Source organism: Arachis hypogaea, chromosome 5, assembly GCF_003086295.3.
Source record: "Arachis hypogaea cultivar Tifrunner chromosome 5, arahy.Tifrunner.gnm2.J5K5, whole genome shotgun sequence".
In the NCBI taxonomy this organism is placed as follows: domain Eukaryota; kingdom Viridiplantae; phylum Streptophyta; class Magnoliopsida; order Fabales; family Fabaceae; genus Arachis; species Arachis hypogaea.
In genome coordinates this window covers 111,320,069-111,341,247 of record NC_092040.1, presented here as the reverse complement: position 1 = coordinate 111,341,247, position 21,179 = coordinate 111,320,069, and the positions used below count along the sequence as shown (strand labels likewise).

The window sequence follows — 21,179 nt, the reverse complement described above, 5'->3', positions numbered from 1 at the left end:
ACTCGACACAATATATTAGGGCAGTCTTCTGCCTTCAATCCAATGGGAGTCACTTCTCTCTTTATCTTATCCCATTTAGGGTTATAGGTCATAGTGATAAAATAGCTAAGATATCCTTCATATCTGCAAATCGCAAATGCATCTTTGCAATTATTCATCATGTGTCCACCAGTAAAAGTACTGAGAAGAATGATTCTTTTACCAAGCGTTGTAGCATCTACATCCTCGTTTATAAGACTTTCATGCAGACATTTGTATTTATCAACCCTCAACTGTAGTTGTTTATACCTAAAGAATTTTAACCTCTCTGATTTCACCATTGTGTAGGCATCCACCAAAAATTGTTAGAATAATCTCTTTGATCTTAGAATTAATGGAGATTTATCCATCCTTTTCTGTAGGCGAAAGCAAAGAATTGCCGCAAAAGTGACTGTTTTATTTTTCTTTGTAGACCTAGCAGAGATAGAATCTGATGTTTTGATGCATTTGCATCATTAATAGTTTTCCTTGTTCAATTTCATCTATATTTCAATAGTTTTTATTTCTTTTTAAGCTATAAACTCATAGATTAGCAAAGAATATGTTTAATACATTGAATAATGTGTTTCAGAAGATTTTGGAGATAAACCAAGCAAGACAAGACCAAAGAAGAATAAAAAGAGCTAAGACACACTTTCAAGTAGAAGGCACTTTGGAAAAGGATACACTATGAAGGGCACGCTTTTGGAGGCCAAAGAATGAAGAAAAGGCCCCTGAAAGCTTTGTTGTGCAACGCAAGAGAAATGCGTCCAATGGCAGTCATGTGTACGCACAAATGTTGCAACCAGAGACAAGCATGCATACGCACATTGTATGCATTCGCATGAATTTGATGAATCAAGGAGATCATGCGTACGCATCACTTCACGCGTACGCACAACTAGTTCTATTTTCAAGGCCATGCGTACGCATCTCTTTGTGTGTGTCATAAATACAATTTGGAGTTCCTCGCCAAGACTTGCCATGCCACGCCTATGACAAGAACTTTCACAAATTGAACAACTATTAGTAAAGGCAACTCAGCGTTCCATGCCATGGTATCAATATCCCACGCCAAAGCGTTTTTGGCCTATTGATGAAATCATTGACATCCCACGTGAGGTTGGGCATTACTTCAACATCCCATGCCACTATTCTTAGCGTGCAACATTTACACATGCATGGACGTGAATTTCTTTTGGCACTTAAGGGAGCTTATTGGCGTCCAACGCTAAGTCATTAGCATCCCACGCCTGTTGCCATCAAAGTGAACTTGGGCCAAAGATTGTTGAAGTTTTGTGCACCGTCCCACGTGAGCTCCTCAGCTCTCCACGCGTAGTGTCACAAATTCACTTTTGCATTGGGCCAAATGTTGATTAAAGAAGTGGTGGCGTCCCACGCCACAAATTTAGCGTGCCACGCCTGGTCTCACTCCTTCACGATTTGGGTAAAAAATTAGGGACTTTTACCACATTTTTACTTTCACATCTTTCAAATTTTGTAATTCCAGAGCAATGAATCATTAACTTCTTCTCATTGAGAAAAAGAGCTCTGTTAATCTCTAATGGAATGAATTAATTAATTCTCTATCTTTAATTCATGAATTGTTGCTTCTAAGAGAGAATTTTTTTCATTTTGAATGATTCAAATTAACTAAGAGGTGGTTTGAATATGGGTTGAATTTCTTGACTAATTGAAAGGTTGATTCATGAAATTAAGCTTGAAGATCCTCTTTCTCAATTCTTCTGATCTTGTATTTAGATTTGATATGTAACATATAATCAATTAAATTTAGATCTTAAGAGTTGTATGGCTCTAAATCAGAGATCAATCCGTCATCTCTTCTCATGAGTAATTAGATCAAGACATTGGCAATTGATCAAGTGAAGAGAGATTGAATTACTAAGAGATTGGAGTTTAATCACTTAAGATTTGGCAGAGATCAATAATTTCTTGATTAAGATAGAATAGAGATTTGTAATTCCAGAGGAGTTAACATCTTTGAACCTCAATGTTCACCATCATATAATTCTCTTATTTGTTTGTTTTTGCTTTCAATTATTGGTTTAATTCAATTCTACAATTTAGATCTATTCTCTGTATATGTGCTTAATCCATTTATTACTTTCAGTCATTTATTATTCAGCCATTTACTTTCTTGCTATTTAGTTTCAATCATTTACTTTATAGTCATTTACTTTATAGCCAAGTTACATAGTTTTATGTTATTGTCATCATTGATTCTCATTCAAAATAGACTTGTTTAACTAGAATAGCCAATTGATTATTGTTGCTTGATCTATTAATCCTCGTGGGAATGATAACCCACTCATCGTGGTATTACTTGGTGCAATCCGGTGCATTTGCCAGTAGTTATGCGAGATTGTAAAATCTCGTATCATGTTGCAATACCCAAATGAAACCCATCCTCTCCATACAAAAACTTAGCATATAATGGCATTTGTTCAAGTACTTCTATGAAAGGGATGTTGATGTGCAGTGTCTTGAATACCTCTAGGAATTTGGAGTATTACTTCTCTTTGTTTTCTCCCTTAAACCTTTGAGGATATGGTAACCTTGGTTGGTATGCTTTCACTACCTCCTTCTTGATTGAATTGTCACTTTCTATGGAGGGTTTTTGTCCTTATTTTTACTTCTCCAGTTCTTCTTTTGAACATTCTTTATTGTGATCTTCCTGAGTGGTAGCTTTTTTTTCCATATTTTTCCTACTTCTCAATGTGATTGCTTTACACTCTTCCCATTTTATAATTTTTTCTTTATCCTTCGGGTTGTCTTCAGTGTCACTTGAGAAGGCATTTTCTCGCTTCTCATCCATCTTCATAATTTGTTTAGCCATTTGTCCTATTTGCCTTTCAAGATTTCTTATGGAGGCGTCATGGTTTTTGCTTGCCATGGCTTGATCTTGTCTTGCCATCTCTTGATTTTTGATGAGTTTTTCCATCATTATCTCTAGATTGGAGATCCTTTGAGACTCTGGATATGGTTGTGGTTGTGGGAGGTGATGGTTGTTGGTGGAAGTTGTTTAAAACATTAGAAAAGGTGTTTTGTGAGTTGAATGAGGGTGTGGAGAAGTTGTTTTGCGGAGCTTGTGAGGTGTTTTGGGGTTGGTAAAATGTATTCTGTGAATTTTTGTATTGGTTATTGTTAGTGGGTGGGTGGTTGTGGTTGTTTGTGTTGCAAAAATTGTTAGAGTTGGAGTTCCTTTGCCCTTGATTTTGATTCTCGCCCCACCTCAAGTTGGGATGATTCCTCCATGCTGGATTGTATGTATCACCATATGAGTCATGTTGAAAAGAACTTGAGGTATTGTTCATGAGTTGAACTTGCTCCAAACTTGGTTGCTCATAGGCAAATGGTTCATAGCTTTCTTCAAGTTGATTCACTCCACTTGACACTTGAGCTTGGCTTTCTGTGCTCACAGCCGCTAGTTGCAATCCATCCATCCTCTTAGTCATTGTCTCCATTTGTTGTTGAATCTGTTGGTGCATGAGCTTGTTTTGGGCCAAGATAGCATTTACACTTTCAAGCTCCAATACTCCCCTCTTTGGAGTTGTGTGCCTCTTCGAAAAATAGAAATATTGATTGTTTGCCACCATGTCAATAAGGTCTTGTGCTTCATAGGGGGTCTTCAACATCTGAAGTGAGCCTCTTGAGGAGTAATCCAGTGCTTTTCTTGATTTTGGAGAGAGACCTTCATAGAAGTTTTGAAGTTGTACCAACTCACTGAACATATTTGGTGGGCACCTTCTTAGTAGTGCTTTGTATCTCTCCCAAGCCTCATAAAGTGACTCTCCTTCCATTTGCCTGAAGGTTTGCACCTCTGGTTTTAGCTTGATGATTCTTTGAGGTGGAAAAATTTTGGCTAAAAACTTATTAACCAAATCATCCCAATTGGTGATGCTCTCCTTGAAAAATGTTTCTAGCCATTAAGATGCTTTGTCCCTTAAAGAGAAGGGGAATAGAAATAACTTGTATATGTCTGAATGCATCCCATTTGTCTTGACTGTATCCCATATTCTCAAGAAAATAGACAAGTGTTGATTGGGATCTTCCAAGGGACCTCCTCCATATTGACAATTGTTCTGGACTAGAGTGATGAACTGAGGTTTGAGTTCAAAATTGTTTGCACGCACACTAGGAGTGAGTATGTTGCTTCAACAATTTCTGGGGACGAAAATAGTGTAAGAGGCTAACACCCTTCTAGCAGGTTGACCATTATTGTTGGCAACCTCTTCATACTGATGGTGCATCTCATCCTCCATGACTTGATCTTGGTCTTCTTTCAATTCCTCTTCACCAATAACCCTCTTGCCTCTTGCTTCTCTTCTCAATCTCATAAATGTTCTTTCTGGGTCAGGGTCAAAAGAAGTGAATTCATCCCTTCTTCCTCCTGGCATATACAAAACACAAACAAACAAAAAAGACTTAAAAAAAAGGTCACTCTAGTGAAAGAGTGAGGTTAGAATTGGGTGAAACCAAATATCAAACAGTTAGTATGCTAAACAAAATAAAGAAAGTAAAAAAATGCTTAATCTAGGTATCCACCAACTTAATCATTGTCAATCTATATCAATCACCGACAACGGCGCCAAAAACTTGATACGGAAAAAATTGATAACAATAATTCCACCGACAAGTATACTGGGTCGTAGTGAAGTAATAACTCACTTTGAGTGAGGTCAATCCCACGGAGATTAATGGATCAATCAACTTTAGTTAAATGGACATTCTAGTTAAATAAATATTTAATGATTTTTGTATATTCAATGAGCAAAATAACAAGAAAAGGAAAGTGCATAAGAATAAAGAGCAATGGAATTTAAATGACTAAAAGTAAAAGTTGAATGTAAAACATCTAGAAAGATAAAGGGCGGAAACTTAAATTTGCAAGAAAGTAAATGCTGAAGAGTAAATAGCCAGGGAATGTAAAATTGCAAGAATGTAAATGGGATTTGGGGAATGAGTAGACAAGGAATTAAAGGAATTAAAGTGGGGATTGATAATAAGTGAGATCATTAGGGGATCGGAGATGTTAAATTCTTCATGAATCAATGGGTTTCAATTTTTTTCCAATCATGTGAAGCAGATCTATGGCAGATTGTGAGTAATTGGATCCTAATCTCTTGATGATTCAATTTTCCTTAACATAAATAATTGTCAATCTTTTTATCTATTGCTCATGAGAAGAGGTGAAGTGCATTTGCTAATCTAAAGCCACACAACTCTAAGGATATCAATTCAAGGTAGTTATATGTCACGTACCAAACCAAGAATTATCAATCAAGAGAATTATGAGAGAAGAGTCTCAATCTGAATTTCATAACTTCTTTCTCAAGTTCATTATGAAATTCAAGTAGATCCAATCTCTCTCTCTCTCTCTCTCTCTCTCTCTCTCTCTCTCTCTCTCTCTCTCTCTCTCTCTCTCTCTCTAGAGTAATTAGATTTATGAGGCACAAAGACTTTCTCTTAGAATAAAAACACTTGAAGTGGGGTTTTAGTGAATCATACCTCTCATTACAAAAAAAATTTAAAATTACAAAGCTGGAAAATAAAGTAACAACTAAGTACAAGCAAAGTATGAAAAGTGATGTGTGCAATCTCCGCTAGGGAGTTCCCCTCAAACTTCAAAGTACCACCTATTTATACAAAATTTTCTAGGCCCTCATGTGTACTTGTAAGTTTCTCAAGGTGGGCTTTTCAAATCTTAAGTTGGTACAATCCTTGGGGCCTTGGCGTTAGTACCTTGGAGTTGGCGCTAGTGGGTTGAAGTTAGCGCGATCTTCGTTACAAACTTAATCCCTCCCATCCTCACGTAGCGTTTTCCTCAAAGATAGCATTACCAATACTATTTTCTTGTCACGCATACGCGTTGCCCATGCATGTGCATCACTGCTGCTTCTGACTCTTATCACGCGTACGCGTCGGTCATGCATAAGTGCGGCCTTGCAAGAATACCATTCTCACGCGTACGCGTCGCCTACACGTACGCGTGACTTGCAAAATTTTCCTAATTCACTATCGTTGTGGTGATAACGCCTTCATAAAATCCTCCACGAGTTGAAGTTGTTGGCGTTGCTAACTTGAATTCCAAGTTGGCAACTCCTTTGATGCTGAGATAGTGAAGGCGTTGTTAATGCCCAAGGTTGAGTTGCCAACACCTTTATAGAGCTTGATCTTCAAGTTGTGTGCTTGAGAGAAAAGGAAGGTATTACTAACTTTAAATCTAAGTTGCCAACTCCTTCATAGTTGAAATAAGGAAGGAGTTGCTAACTTGAAAACCAAGTTAGCAACGCCTTCAATGTTAGAAATAAAGAAGGCGTTGTCAATGCTCAGGACCAAGTTGCCAACACCTTCATTGCTCTTCACTTTTCTCTAAGGCTCTGCTCCACCTTTCATTAACTATATAACTTGCATCAAAGTTTTGCCATTCCATGAATAATCACAAGATATGCATTTATTCAAAAGTAGTATCATCTTCTTGTATTATTTTCATGAAATGACCATAATTCAACTAGTACTTGATGCATCAAAGCATGTAAAGATCAATCATTCAATTGTTTGTTTATTGATGAAAAAAGTGCATGAAAACAAACTAAAAGCTACTAAAAACAATAAGTAAAACTATCAATGATGCATATGCATCAGCACCATAAAATAATGTTTTTAGCAAGTTATACACAATAAAACACCATGTACTTAACATAATTTAAGTTGCAAATTGTGATTATTTATAATTTTTAATTTAAAATATTTAAAATTAATCTTAATATAAACAAAATCAATTTAATACATTGAATAAATTGATAGAATAATATTAGTTATTTATTTTTTGATCAATTTCTAATAAATAAATAACTAATAATTGATTACTTTTAAAATTATGACTTTCTCTTTAGAAACAAATGAGAGAGAAATAGAGAAGGAAAGAAGTAAAATGCGGTATAGATAATTCTTTTGGATTGGTTTTTTTTTTTTTGGTGGACTGTGACCTAAAAAAAAGTTAATTCATTTGTTTCGTACTAAAAAATATAATATCTTTCTATAATTTCAAATAAGATTAATCCTAATAATTAAAGATAAAATTAAAAAATTATTTTAATTAAATATTTAAACAAATTAAATCATCAATAAAATAATAAATAATAATATCATTTTAATTTGATATAAATTAAAATAATAGATATGGACAAATTTAAGGTTAGACAAAATTGTCAATGAGTTATAACTCAAATGGCATAATCTTTACATACTTACTTAAGAGATTGCGGGTTCGAGTCTTCCTATCTTTGGTAAAAAAAAAAAGGTTAGACAAAATTAAATAAAATTTATTATTTCATAAATAATAGCATCATAAATTAGAATAAATAATAATTTATTTATTTTATTATACATTTTATAAATTTATGAATCAATTAAACGATATAACGAAATATAATTAACAAATTATAATTAATTAATTGATATAAATCATAATAAATTATATTAATATTTAAATATTGAATTAAATTAATTAATTGATATAATTAAGTTATTATAATAAATTGTATTTAATGAATTAAAAAATAATAATTAAATATAAAAATTTGATTTTTATATAATAAAATAGATGAAATAGATTATTATACAATGGTGAAAAATTCTGAAGGCGTATAAAATATATTCTTTGTTGTGGTGGCTTATCAAACACTCGTCTCAAATTTAATAGATACTGAGTTGTTGGGAAAGCTAGATATAAGACACAAGCGGAGTAAGAGAACTAAAATAAAGTCCACCATTTGCAATATCTCTATCTTAATCTCTTATTTAAATTTGTTATATTTATACTTTAGTATTACAAAATTCTACTAATATTATCGATACTTAGTTCACTCCCTTCTTTTATACTTGTTAACTAGTAATTTTTTTTTAATTGCATGGAAAATACAAATGAAAATGATAATCACACAATGCATGTAAATTATCTTTTAAAATTATTAACCACCCTCTCAAAAAGAAAACTGGAAAAAAAGAAAAAAAAATTATATAAATATACTACTCCGTATTGTTGGGCCAGCATAGTAATCCAAACTAAATTAACATACAAATTATTGTTCGGCCAACAATATTGAGAAAGCTAGACTCTATTATTGGGCCTGAATAGTATCCCAATATTATTTACCAAATTTTTAAAGCCCTAAATTAAAGCCCCAAAAAAACCCATAAATTATTTACCAAAACCCTAAATCTCATTGCGGAAAACAAAAACGCCGTAAACCCTAATTGGAACCCTAGTAGGCTAGTACTGAGTATAAGAGGTTCCTCTATCCGCAAACTCTTCTATAAGATGCAGCCGCGGCGTTGCAGCTTCAATTCCATTGGACAAATGCTTAGCCGCTTCTGTAAGTTACCCTTTGATTCGAGTCCTTTTGCGCACGAAATCAATTCTATTATTTCATTTACTGATGCATCACGTAGCCCCTTGCATCTTCAACTTTAGTTGCAAGGAAATTACGAGAGAAGGTTTTCAAGGTGCTAAATTTACCCTCGGCATTATTTGTTTAGCGCTTTTTGGCGATAAAATGAGGGTTTTTTCTCGCCCAGTTGACTCTATTTAATGCCGAATAGTACTCAACCAGTTTGTTTGATTGATTATATTAGCGTTTGTGTGGTTTAATTTTTGATAGTGATATATCCTTCATTGAGCAAAGCAAAATGATGAAGTTTTATGTCTGAAACTGATGTGGAATTCTTTGGTTTCATATAGGTCTTCAAAGTTCTCTGATTGCTTTGATCTATGCATTGCTTTAAATTTGAATTAGGTAGTTTTGGTTCAATTGATTTTCTCTTTTGGTCCTTTTTTGTTTCGGTCATATGGTTTCCAATCTTCAAGATTCTTAGGGATTTTTTCTTTTAATTTTCTACTTTTTGTACCTTATATTAACTTTTCTTTTCCAACTATATCTATTTAAATTTTAGACGTTGAAACAAAACTAAACATTGGATTTAGTTGAAAGCAGGCAAAATGATGAGGTTTTAATATCTGAATTTTATGTGGATTACCAATTCCCAATGGTCTTCAAAGTTCTCTGATTGCTTTGCTGATCATATTGCTATTGGAAAATGCCATTTTCATTCTAAACAGAATGGTTTATTTCTTCATAATCCTTGAAAGCAAAAGGGATGGAACGGCATTATTTATAAATGGTTTTTGTGCTCACTTCTCCATAGGCATCGAACAAACTCACTTTTGTATGGTGTGTGACTGTGACTCATCTCATCTAATGGTGGAGAAGAATGAGTTGGCTGGTTGTGCATGAATAAATGAGTATATAGACAACACAAATGTTTTGGATAAAATCTTTCATACATGTTGGAGGGCATTGTCGTCTCCTCTAGTTTCTTTGCAGTTTTCTCAAGCATTGAAAATAAACCATTATGATTAGAATGTTACTACTAAGAATAAAGAATAGCTAATGTACCACAAGCACCAAAATTCTTAATCTGGCGTGCAATAATCTGTCAGATTATACGAGCATGGTGCAACAATATTCCTTTTGCCTTGTTTCTTCATGCTTTGTTTGTCTTCTATAAGAATGACATTTGAAGCTGAACTTGGCAGAACATTTAGTGTTGTAGTTAAGTTCTCCTAATTTGTGCTGACATGCTTGTAAATCTGCATCAACGTATGATAAAAGGGAGGGTGTGAGGACTGAGGAAGCATATACTACGGTCGAAGCATATACTACGCTTAGAAACAGAGGTGTATAACCCCTTAAATTACAGGTTATGAATAGTCTGTCCTTCGAGAAAATGCATAGAAGCTAAATTGTGTCTTTTCTCAGCGTAAAACAAAACTCATGAAGCATTTCAAACCAATAAATCCTATCTCAATTAATCTTTAAGAGCCAAGTTATGATCCATCAATGTTGGCTAATTTTTTTTTGTATAATTTTACAAAAAAAACTTCCTTTTTTTAGTCTCTATCTTTATCATTTTCACTTCAAATTTTTACTCTAAATAAACCTAAAAGTACCTTATATTTAACTTTTTCCAAAACTATAATTATCAACCTTATCAATTAACTCCTTCAAACAACCTATCTGTTCATACTCTAACCACTACTTAGCCAGATCTAAAATAAGCAAAGCCCTAATCAACAGACATCAACTGGATTGACATTTGTCTGACCTAATAAGAGGTCGGACACACCGATGTTATATGTCCTACTTGCCATAAGTAGTAACTTGTGTTAATTTAAGCATTGGAGTTCTTTGCAGGTACCACATCCACCTTGATACCAACAGAAGTCGGATATTGCCTCAGAGGGAGACTGTACCTCACATCCAGTCCCAAAAGCAATCTAGTTTTAGGTAACTCTTAGAACTTTGGTGCTGTTGTCGGGGACCTGGAAGTCTGCACCTAACTATGGCATACGATCAACGCAAAGACAGACATACGTCATCCGAATTCGAGCCAAAATGTTACAACGACAATCATGCAATAGTAATACCCTTGCGACAAGATAGAGCAGACAGTTCTATTGGGGAAGGGACTTTGCGAAATCCTCAACCCTTAAGAATCAACTTAGAAATACACCCACATGAGGACGTGGTAAATCGACATCCAACAGAATTCATGAGACTCCTATACAGACACCAACAACTTAAGCAGGAGATAGAATAACAAAGAGAAGCTGAAAGAAACCTAAGAAGGAAAGTACGACGGCCACGAGGCAAGAAAAGCTTTTGAAATAAGAAGCTCACCTCTGAGATTGGAGTAATCATGCAGATTGGGGAAAAAAACCATTTTAGAGGGGAAGATTCATTCATTGAAGAGATTATGCGGGCTAGTATTGCCAGAAACTTTAAGAGTCCTGACATGGACCTCTATGATGGAAAGACTGACCTGAGACACCATCTAAACAACTTTAAAATTTGGATGTACTTGGTTCGTGCATCAGATGTAACTCTTTGCAAAACTTTCCCGACGATGTTAACCAAGGATGCAATGAAGTGGTTCAACAGTCTACTATCAAGTCTGTAACCTGCTTTAACGATCTTGCAAGAAAGTTTTTCACTCGATTTTCCAGTCAGATAGACAAAGTCAAATACACTCTTAGCCTCCTAAGAGTCAAGCAGGAGGTCGGAAAAATTTTCAGAGCTTACATGAAAATATTCAACAAAGCCTTCTTAGAGATCCAAACTTTGCCTATAGAGGCAGTGATAATAGGGCTAGTTAATGGCCTCAAAGAAGGACCATTATCCCAATCCATATCAAAGCGACACCTGACTTCCCTGTACAAGATACAAGAGCGACCATAAAAGTGCATCAACATGGAAAAAAATGTTCGACTAAGAGAACTTACTCCTAAGCAAAATCTTCCTTACTAGATTCAAGGTAAAAAAGCGAAGAAAAAGGATGAGTACAACTCGGAAGATATCATAACTACACCCCCTGCGAGTCTCCCTTGTTGACATCTACAGGGAGATCTACCATACCGAGAAGCTTCCACCTCATCGTCCCATCAAAAACAAGAAAGATGGAAGTCGCGCAGAGGACTACGAATATCACAAGATATATGGACATTCCACAAATGATTGCTACGACTTAAAATATGTGATAGAAAAACTGGTCAGGAAAGGTCGGTTAGAAAGATAATTGGCAGAAAGATCAGATGATCAAGGAAAAAGAAAGAGTGAATGAAGATAGGAGTAGACGAGATTGGCCGCCACGAACTCTAGACACATCCACATGATAATTAGAGGATTTGCAAGAGTTGGAATAACTAAGTCCTCTTGCAAAAGGCATTTGAAAGATGTCTACCAAGTCAGGGAGGAAGCTGAAGTCCCTGACTTGCCCACTATTTCCTTCATGAAAGAAGATGCGCAAGGTATAACACCGGGGCATGACGATCACAATAATACTCTAATGTAAATTTCCACAGGATTTTGGTGGACCAAGGAAGTTCGCCCGACATCTTGGAAGAAAAGGAATTTAGTGCATACCCCGACAATTTTTTTTGGTTGGGAGATATGCCCATCCGATCTCTTGGCTTGATTCCACTACTCAGCACTTCTGATAAATGATGTGTGAGCAACTTATACTCCTTTTCTAGTTGTTTTTATATTGTTTTTAGATAGATTTTATTAAATTTTATCAGATTTCAGTGCAAAATTCACCTTTGGATGCAGTATATCCCCAAAATGGTCTTTCAGATTGGGCTCGTCCACCAATGTTGCCCCTCAGTTTCTAAATGCTTTAAATGCACCCTCCAATTTGAGCTCCGTGCGAAATTCTGGTCCTTCCACCCAATTCTGACATGACTTAACAGCCGGATTGCTGAGCTGGCGGTTCCACCACCTCCATGTGGGCTTTATCACACTCCACCATCACCATCGTTCCTCCTCTTCTCCCAACGGAGCCATTACCCTTCTCTCTTTTTACAATCTTCCTTTCCTTTCTCCCTTCCTCAAGCATTGCAGCCTTTCCTTCTCTCAGTTCACCAGCCTTTAGATCACTACCTTAGAACCAACGCTGCAACCCTTTCTCTTTTCTTCTTCCTCTCTTCTTTTCTCTTCTGCCTCAAACTTGAAGAATATTTCTATACACTTTCAGCAACAATAAGAATCCAACAAACTAAATTAACTTATCATAACCACCTAAAATCAATTAAACAGATAATTAAACTAAATTAAGCCTAAAACAGGTGAAAATTAAAACTAAATTCTAAATAAACCTAAACTAATAGGAAAAGTTGGGGTGGTCAGACAGGAAAAGAAGGCAAACCGAAATGTGAGGAAGGAGAGGAGGATTAGTCATCATGGGTGATGGAAATGACCAGGAGAAGCAGACGAGGGGAGGACACCGGCAGAGTAATGGTTGCAGCAGCTATTGCGGTAGCAGTAGTTCGGTGATGAGGAACAAAGATGAAGGTACCCGACTCTTTAGCTGAGAAGAGGAAATAGGGGAGGAAGATGTGGCGGTGTTGGGTAAAGGCCAAAGGTGATGGTGGTGGCAATGGAGATGCTGGAAGCTGCGATAGGGCTAGGGTTCAGTGCGTGGAAGAGGGTGATGAAGATGACAGATTGGCAGCGACAGTAAGCTCGGGTCTGAAGGAAGTGGTTCGCCAGGAAGAAAGCTCGACATTTTTGGACCAGACGGGGAAGGAGAGGATAGAGGGAGGAGGTTGGTCGCGGTGGTCGCAGATGGTGGAGGCTATGGTGGCTCGCGCTGGTGGTTCAGCCTTAGGCCAATGGAAAGGGTTACAATGCTTAAGAAAGGTAGAAAGGGAAACGAGGATTGGAAGAAGAGAAAAGAGTAATGGCTCCGTTGTGTGAAGAGGAGGAACGATGGTGATGGTGGAGAGGGATGAAGCATACTTGGAGGGGGTGGAGCCGCTAGCTCAGCGCTCCGCTGCTGAGTCATGCCGGAATTGAGTGGAAGGACTAGGATTTCGCACGGAGCTAAAATTGGAGGGTGCATTTAGAGCATTTAGAAACTGAGGGGCAACATTGTTGCACGGGCCCAATCTGAAGGACCATTTTGGGGATTTATTCTACTTTGAGTTTTTCTTTTGTTTTCATGGTTTTAAGTGAAAATCGGAGCAATTTGGAGAAGCCTGGAGAAAGAGACGAAAATGTTGTCAGCTCCCCCTTGGGCGCTGAATGCCTAACTTGGTGTTCAACGCTAGCAAGGGGGCTAGAGTCAGAAGCGCACACTTCCTCTTGGGCATTCAATGCCCAATCCTGACGTTTTACGCCAGCTTGCTGTCTGAGCCATTCACCAATTGGGTCTCCAAGTGGTTGTCGCACTCCCTAGGCTTATTTTATCTTTGTAATTTTTATTTTAAAATAATATATTTTAGGTTTAGAATTTATTTTTTAGATTAGTATTTATAGGAGATGATCCATTAGGTTTAGAACTCACAAAAAGAGTTGTTGAAACTGCATAAAACAAGACAATAAAGAAAGCAATAAGAAATTGGTGTAAAATTAATATAAAAAAACAGTTAAGATCTCGGAGATGTTTATCTTTCCGGATTAAAACTTCTTACTAACTATTTTAACAATGAATAATTCATTATATGGCAAACTATAAGTAATTAAACCCTAATCCCTTAGTGATTTAATCTCTGTTGATCCTCATCAAACGCCACTCCCGTGGTCATTCAATTCGAATTGGAGGGTGAAGTTCAGAAAGCTAGTTCATACCACAAAGGCCCTAATCACCCCAAATTATGGCTGAATAGATGTTGCTTATCCCCATCAGGTTGGGGATTAGCCTTCTAGGAGGTGTGTTCTCAAGCTGTAGTTTAAGCGAGATAACTCTCCTGAGAATCACAAGAACCCATGTAGAAAAAGAGGTCTTACTCCGTTTCGCCCAGTTTCATAAGATTAAGAACGAAAACACACCTTAGAATTGAATCAAATATATATTAAAATAGAAGAATAATAATCTTAATCCATCGAAATAAACAGAGTTTCTAACTTTAACCAGGAGGTTTAGTTGCTCATAACTTATAGAGAAAACATGGTTCTGAAAAAGTGCGGTAGGAAGAAGATTCTAAACCTAATTGATCTCTTCCTTTAAATACTATCCTAATAATAAATGTGAAACCTAAAAGATATTATTTTAAAATAAAGATTACAAAGATAAAACTAATAAGTGCTAAATCCACTTGAAGACCCAATAAAGTATAATTCGGACTACTTGCTGGCGTTCAACTCCAGGAATGGGTGTTGAACGCCAGAGAGGGAAGCGTGCTTTTGATCTTATGCCCCCTACCGGCGTTGAACGCCAGGCGAGCGTTTAGCGCCCAGGGGGGAGCTGCCAGCATTTTCCTTTTCTGCCCCCAAGTTTTTCCAAATTGTTTCGAATTTCACCTAAAACCATAAAAATACAAGAAAAACTCAAAGTAACATCCAAAGGTGATTTTTGCACTAAAATCAAGTACAAGTAATTAGAATCTAACTAAAAACAACATAAAAATGACTAGAAAAAGGGTATAAGATGCTCACGCATTACAACACCAAACTTAAACTGTTGCTTGTCCTCAAGCAACCAAAAATAATATATGACCAAGGAAGAGAAAACACACAAGATTCGAGTTGTCAATCAAGCTCAGGTCTATTTGCTGAATGGAGCTATTGGCACTCTATTTCTGAATAGTTTTGGCATCTCACTCCTTTGAAGCTCAAAAATATTGGTGTCCTTCAAAACTAGAACTCGGATGATATTATTGATTCTCTTCTCTAGGCTTTAGCTGATTCTTGAACACAACTTTTCTTTTCTTTGGTGTTTTGCACCTTTGAGCTTAGTCGTGACTCTAAGTGTTTTGTTTTCAAGATTAACTTGAAACAGGAACTCCACAAGCACTTAACTGGCGGAACCTTTTGGGTTCGAATTTTTCTTTTTATTTCTCCTAGACAGTGGTGCTTAGAACCTTAGGCATACTCTATAACAGCAATGGGTCACGACTTTAAGTGTTCAGTCTCAAGGGTTACTTGACACTTTCACACCACAAGCATATGGTTAGGGAAACCTACTCTTTTGAACATTAGATCAGTTTTAACCCTTCTAACAATTGATGCTCAAAGCCTTGGACATTTTTCTTTTGATTTTTCTTTTTGTTTTCAATTCTTTTTGCTGTTTCTTTTGCTTCAAAAATCAATCTTTTTCTTATTTTAAAGAATCAATAATATTTCTCCTAATTCCTTTTCCTCAAGAACCAATTTACTCAACTTCAATATCAAACATGCATAGTTAATTCATACATTCAGAAATAGAGATAAGGCTACCACATCAATATAAATAGAATAACTCATAATATAACTCAAGATCTTATGCATTTTGCTACTTTTTTTTCAATAGATCTTCATTTTAAGCTTGATGCGTGATGCATAAGACATTTTGAAAAAGTTTCAAAAATAAACTACTAAACTAGAAAGCAAAGAAATCCTAAGAGTGATCATGCAACTAGAATAGAAAACAGATAACATAATGAAATACTAGGAAAACAGAGATAAAATAAAGATATGGTGAATGAAACTAGATCACCTCAGTGATGGCGGCTACTGCTCCCTCCGGAGAATCTTCTGAAGCGTTTAAGCTCCTCAATATCATGTCCTTGCCTCCTCTGCTTCTTCATCATCTGAATGAGGAGGGCAGACTAATCTTGATGTTCTTGCCTTAGCTGATCAACTGATGATGTCAACTCCCCTAGAGATGTGGAGAGGGAAGTACATCACTTGAGGCATCTCCGGAATATCCTGCGGAGGTGGTGAAACTGGCTCTTGCTGCGGTCCTTGCACGGCTCCCTAGCGTGCTCCATACCATTCTTTGTGGTTGGCTTCTCCTTGTTGATCAGGGTATGTCCCTCTATGTGAGCTCCAGCTGCTGCACATAAGCGGTGAATGAGATGAGGGAATTCCAGCCTCGCAGAGGTGGAAGGCTTGTCAACTATTCTGTAAAACTCGAGAAATTACCTCATGTACCTCCACCTCATTGCTCGCTCGAGTATAACCTCAGAGCGGTTACTCGTAGGGAAGATAGAGCATTGGATGAATTCCAACCATCCACTAGTTACTGGCCTAAGGTCAAGCCTACCCAGCTGGTAAGGCCGACCTTGAGCATCCTCCTCCACTGAGATCCAGGTAAGCAGATGTCAGCAAGGACTTGATCCAACCTTGGTTAATGTTGACCCTTTGGTAGGGATTGATGATTGTCTCTCTTAGGTATCTGTAATATCAGATACATAAGAAAATCAAGATAACATAAAGTGTATATAATAGGATAAGGTTGAAAAAGCTGCTTCATCATATCATATCATGCATGAAAATTTCCATTATTTTTTTATGGTTAACGAATAACGAGATTCTCAACTTCTATTATAGGCACACTATGAGAATAGTCTTATTGATGAACTTGATATTGTTTCTCGAGAGGAATTCATTCTCATAAAAAGAAAACTTACAAAACTCTGGGAACGTAAGCGAAATAAGACGTTTATAATGTTAACACTAACCATGTTTTCTGTATAAGTTGTCTTGACGTGTAATTGTTTGGCTATGATGTAACTTTAAGGTCTATCTTAGGAGAAGAATCAAGAGACAACAAAAGAGATAGGGAAGATAGTTCAAGATTCAATGGAAGAAGATGACGTCGTGCCCGACGTCAACTCTAATGAGGTTGTTTAAACTGACACAATGATTGCTTCCTAAGTTTTGACCTCAATAAAATACTAGAAGAGAATGAGGTCTTTTGATTGAGAATAATTGGTTTTTTGCATTGGTTTTTAAAGACCAATTGTTTGGGCTGTAATTTGATTTTATCAATGGATATGTTTGAATCTTGACAGCCTTCATTGTTGGTATTTAGTCAACTCATTTGGCTCAAGTCACTGGAGACCTAACACTCTCTTAATAGGAATGCTTGGAGTTTTTCTTTATGACTACACTTTGCAATGTTGAAATTGGCTATCTTTGTTGAAGTTGTTATTTAAGTTTGTTGACCATCATTTTCTTCAATCCACATTACATATTAAAGCTAGCCACAACTAGCACTAAGATGCTTAAACTGACAACTGCAAATAAAAATAAACAAAAAACTAAAACATTTCATATCCTATTAATGCATCATGCATTAGATATAATGATTAATTAAGTGCTCATGTTAATTATATTAATTACAGAAAATGTTATAAAAAATATATTGATTTTAATTTTCAAATTTTTGTGTGTATTAATTAATATTATAAAAAAATGAAAAATTATAAAATTTTATCAATAATAATTTTAACATATGTTCTGAAAATAAATGTTAGCTAAAATCTATTCTTAAGCATCTATTGAAAATATTTATTTGTATAAGCTCTGATAAATATAAGTATAAATTTGTTTGGATGAGTTTTGAAAAAAATAAGTGATATTTTTTGTAGAAAATCTTTTAAAAGGGCCTTATTTGACATTTGGATATTCTTTGTAGGGAGTACTTTTTGTTTACCACTTATATTTAAGTACAATGAAGTAAAAATATGTATTTATTTATTTTTTATTTTAAAAACTTAAGTTTTATATACTGGTCTACTGATAAATCACCAACTTCTATATCACTTTTTTAATATTGGTCTATATATATACACTCTAATATTATTAATTTAAAAATTTTTTAATATGATACCTTTAATAAAGTACTTTCCTATATATACACATTATTATTATTATTATTATTATTATTATTATTATTATTATTATTATTATTATTATTATTATTATTATTATTAAAGGCCCATAGCTGATAAACTAATCATACAATTTCAATCCTCTCAAATGCAAAACCCACACCTTCTTCCCTAATCCCTATTTTCGAAACTAATGCCCAAGTCCTCGCTGAGCACTACAAGCTATTGACGTACAACAATTTTCTTCTGATCATCATCGCTGATCGGAAGTGTTCGGAGCCGTTGTGCCGTCGGCTCCCGCATCTTCTTCGCACCTGTTTCTGTCCAGAAGGCTTGTCGTCCTCACAATCGAGATCCTAGACGCGTTGTCAAGCCTACGTCCACAGTCACAGCCTTCCTCTCTCGCCAACAATTCCAATCCTCCCTAACTACCGGTAAGCACTACTGCTCTAGTGTTTGGAATATTGGCTGATATGTTATCAATGATTCTTTTCTGCAATTTTTGTTGGGTTAACTTGATGATTGAGTTCTGAGTTAACTTGTATAATTATTATTCAGTACATGAATAATATATTTTTTTCGATATTACTCACTTATTTAAAAGTTTCACACCTCTGTACAAATTATTGATTAAGAATTGTTTGACATTTACACTTTGAATAATAATGATATAAAAATTACTAGTATATGGAACATATAGACAAGAATTTGGACCTATTGGTGAATAAGGGGTGGTGAGAATATTGTGACTGGATTCACATCTAACAAAAAAAAACACTTTAGGTTCAAGTGGCACTAGTAATAGTATGTTTGTTTTTAAGCTAACAAAGTAGGCTTCAATTGTACATGTCTCTATTATATGAACAAAGATAATAAAACAACAAAACAACGTCATTGAAAGTGATTATATTAATTAAAGGAAAATGCAGAGGCTGACAATAGGTGAAATGTTTACTTTAAGAGATTATAACTATATCTGCACTTTCTCTCCATCATATAAAGTGTGATGGACTTATAGCATGATTTAAGATTGCTGGTTTTTTCGTGTTTGTGCTTGTTTTTCCATTCAATCTTGTTAAAATATTGTTATACACGTAATTGCTTTTCCTGTAACTTCCATTTTTTTATTTTCATCTTTGATACTAGGAATTTAAGATGCCCAAAGAAAACTCGTTACACGAAAAAGACAGGATTGGCAACACCATGTTAGTAGCCTCCAACGGGAGCTTCTGCATCTTTATCCTTCGCTGATGATGACTGGCTCGTTCCCCCGCCCAGTGATAGTGGCGTGCTAGCAGCGGCATCTTTGTGGCCATTCCGTCCGCCCTGGAGTGATCCAAGACCTGAGGCAGAGACCTGGGCCATGGTGTACAAACATTGGAGCCATGCGATGAAGACTTGGACCCAGAGGCGAACGAGGTACAATCATTTGAACAACACATTGATAACATGTTTGCTGTTGCTGCTGATGCTCAGAGGCGCAAAAGACGCAAGACTACCAAATTCTGAAATGTTGATGTAATTAGTAACAAATCCTAAACCTTAGTATATACAAAATGATTAGGCTCTGTTATTTTTATTTTTATTTTTATTTTTATGAACTCAAACCAAAACAATGTATGGATTAATGTACTTTAGATTGGAGTGGAGTACAGTTAAGTAACTTAAAATGAAAACTTTGTTGTCTGATAGATTATTTGTATAAAGGAGTGAAATAGCTTAAAGAATTTGGAATATAAACAATAAGGTATAAATTAAGTACTCTCTTTTTTATATATTTATTAAAAAGGGATATTTAGATGTTGCTTTTCATATTAAGTGATCTATTATTGATGGAGATGTTAATGAGTACTCTCCTTTCATATTAAACCAAGTACTCGATCTCTTTTCATATTAATTTTTGTTGAGTACAAAGTCATAATTCAGGCTTTTGTTTCCTTTATACCAACTAAATAATGGTCATAATTTGAATGACTAGAACAAATACTTACTTTATTTTTAACCTTTTGTTTTTTTATAGATTCTGATGGCATAATCAAACAAGATAAATTAAGTGTGATGAAAGCTGTGGAGCGGTCTCTTAATGGTAGAAAGTTCATACTAAGATTCAACGTGTCACTGCAGCCAATCAGAGATGGTGTTGGTTTATTGAGTGGTGTTCTTGGAATGCTGGGGGCTGATTACAATAAATTCTCTATCTGTGAGAAAAATTGAAAAAGGGTGACGGGCAAAGACATGGTTGATGAGCGGATAATTTGTACGCTTTTTGGCATTGTTTTTAGTATGTTTTTAGTATATTTTAGTTAGTTTTTATTATATTTTTATTAGTTTTTAGTTAAAATTCACTTTTCTGGACTTTACTATGAGTTTGTGTGTTTTTCTGAGATTTCAGGTATTTTCTGGCTGAAATTGAGGGTCCTGAGCAAAAATCTGATTCAGAGGCTGAAAAGGACTACAGATGCTATTGGATTCTGACCTCCCTGCATTCGAAGTAGATTTTCTGGAGCTACAGAAGCCCAATTGGCGCGCTCTTAACGGCGTTGGAAAGTAGACATCCTGGGCTTTCCAGCAATGTATAATAGTTCATACTTTGCCCGAGATTTGATGGCCCAAACTGGCGTTGCAAATCAGCTTCAGAATTCCCAGCGTTTAACGCCGGAACTGGCATAAAAATTGGAGTTAAACGCCCAAACTGGCATAAAAGCTGGCGTTTAACTCTAGGAAAAGCCTCTACACATGAAAGCTTCAATGCTCAGCCCAAGCACACACTAAGTGGACCCCGGAAGTGGATTTTTACGTCATTTACTCATTTCTGTATACCCTAGGTTACTAGTTCACTATTAATAGGACCTTTTGATATTGTATCTGTACCTTATGACACTTTACACGTTTCTCATTGTATCTTCTACAGCATGAGTCTCTAAACCCCATGGTTGGGGGTGAGGAGCTCTGCTGTGTCTTGATGGATTAATGCAATTACTAC

At 35.7% G+C, this 21,179-nt stretch overlaps 2 long non-coding RNA genes and 2 other non-coding genes across 4 annotated transcripts; all 4 read left to right on the top strand.

Moving 5' to 3' along the window:
* Positions 1–8,266: 8,266 nt before the first annotated feature.
* Positions 8,267–17,464, top strand: LOC140184768 (uncharacterized). Its single transcript, XR_011882429.1, has 2 exons — positions 8,267–8,417; positions 17,101–17,464. It is a non-coding gene; the product is annotated as an uncharacterized lncRNA (long non-coding RNA).
* LOC112804638 (small nucleolar RNA R160) lies at positions 8,725–8,805 on the top strand. Its single transcript, XR_003203251.1, has one exon. It is a non-coding gene; the product is annotated as a small nucleolar RNA R160 (small nucleolar RNA).
* On the top strand, positions 9,035–9,113 carry LOC112804637 (small nucleolar RNA R160). Its single transcript, XR_003203250.1, has one exon. It is a non-coding gene; the product is annotated as a small nucleolar RNA R160 (small nucleolar RNA).
* Positions 17,465–18,319: 855 nt separating the features above from the next.
* On the top strand, positions 18,320–19,887 carry LOC112802738 (uncharacterized). The gene is made up of 2 exons (XR_003818808.2): positions 18,320–18,630; positions 19,343–19,887. It is a non-coding gene; the product is annotated as an uncharacterized lncRNA (long non-coding RNA).
* Positions 19,888–21,179: the final 1,292 nt, after the last annotated feature.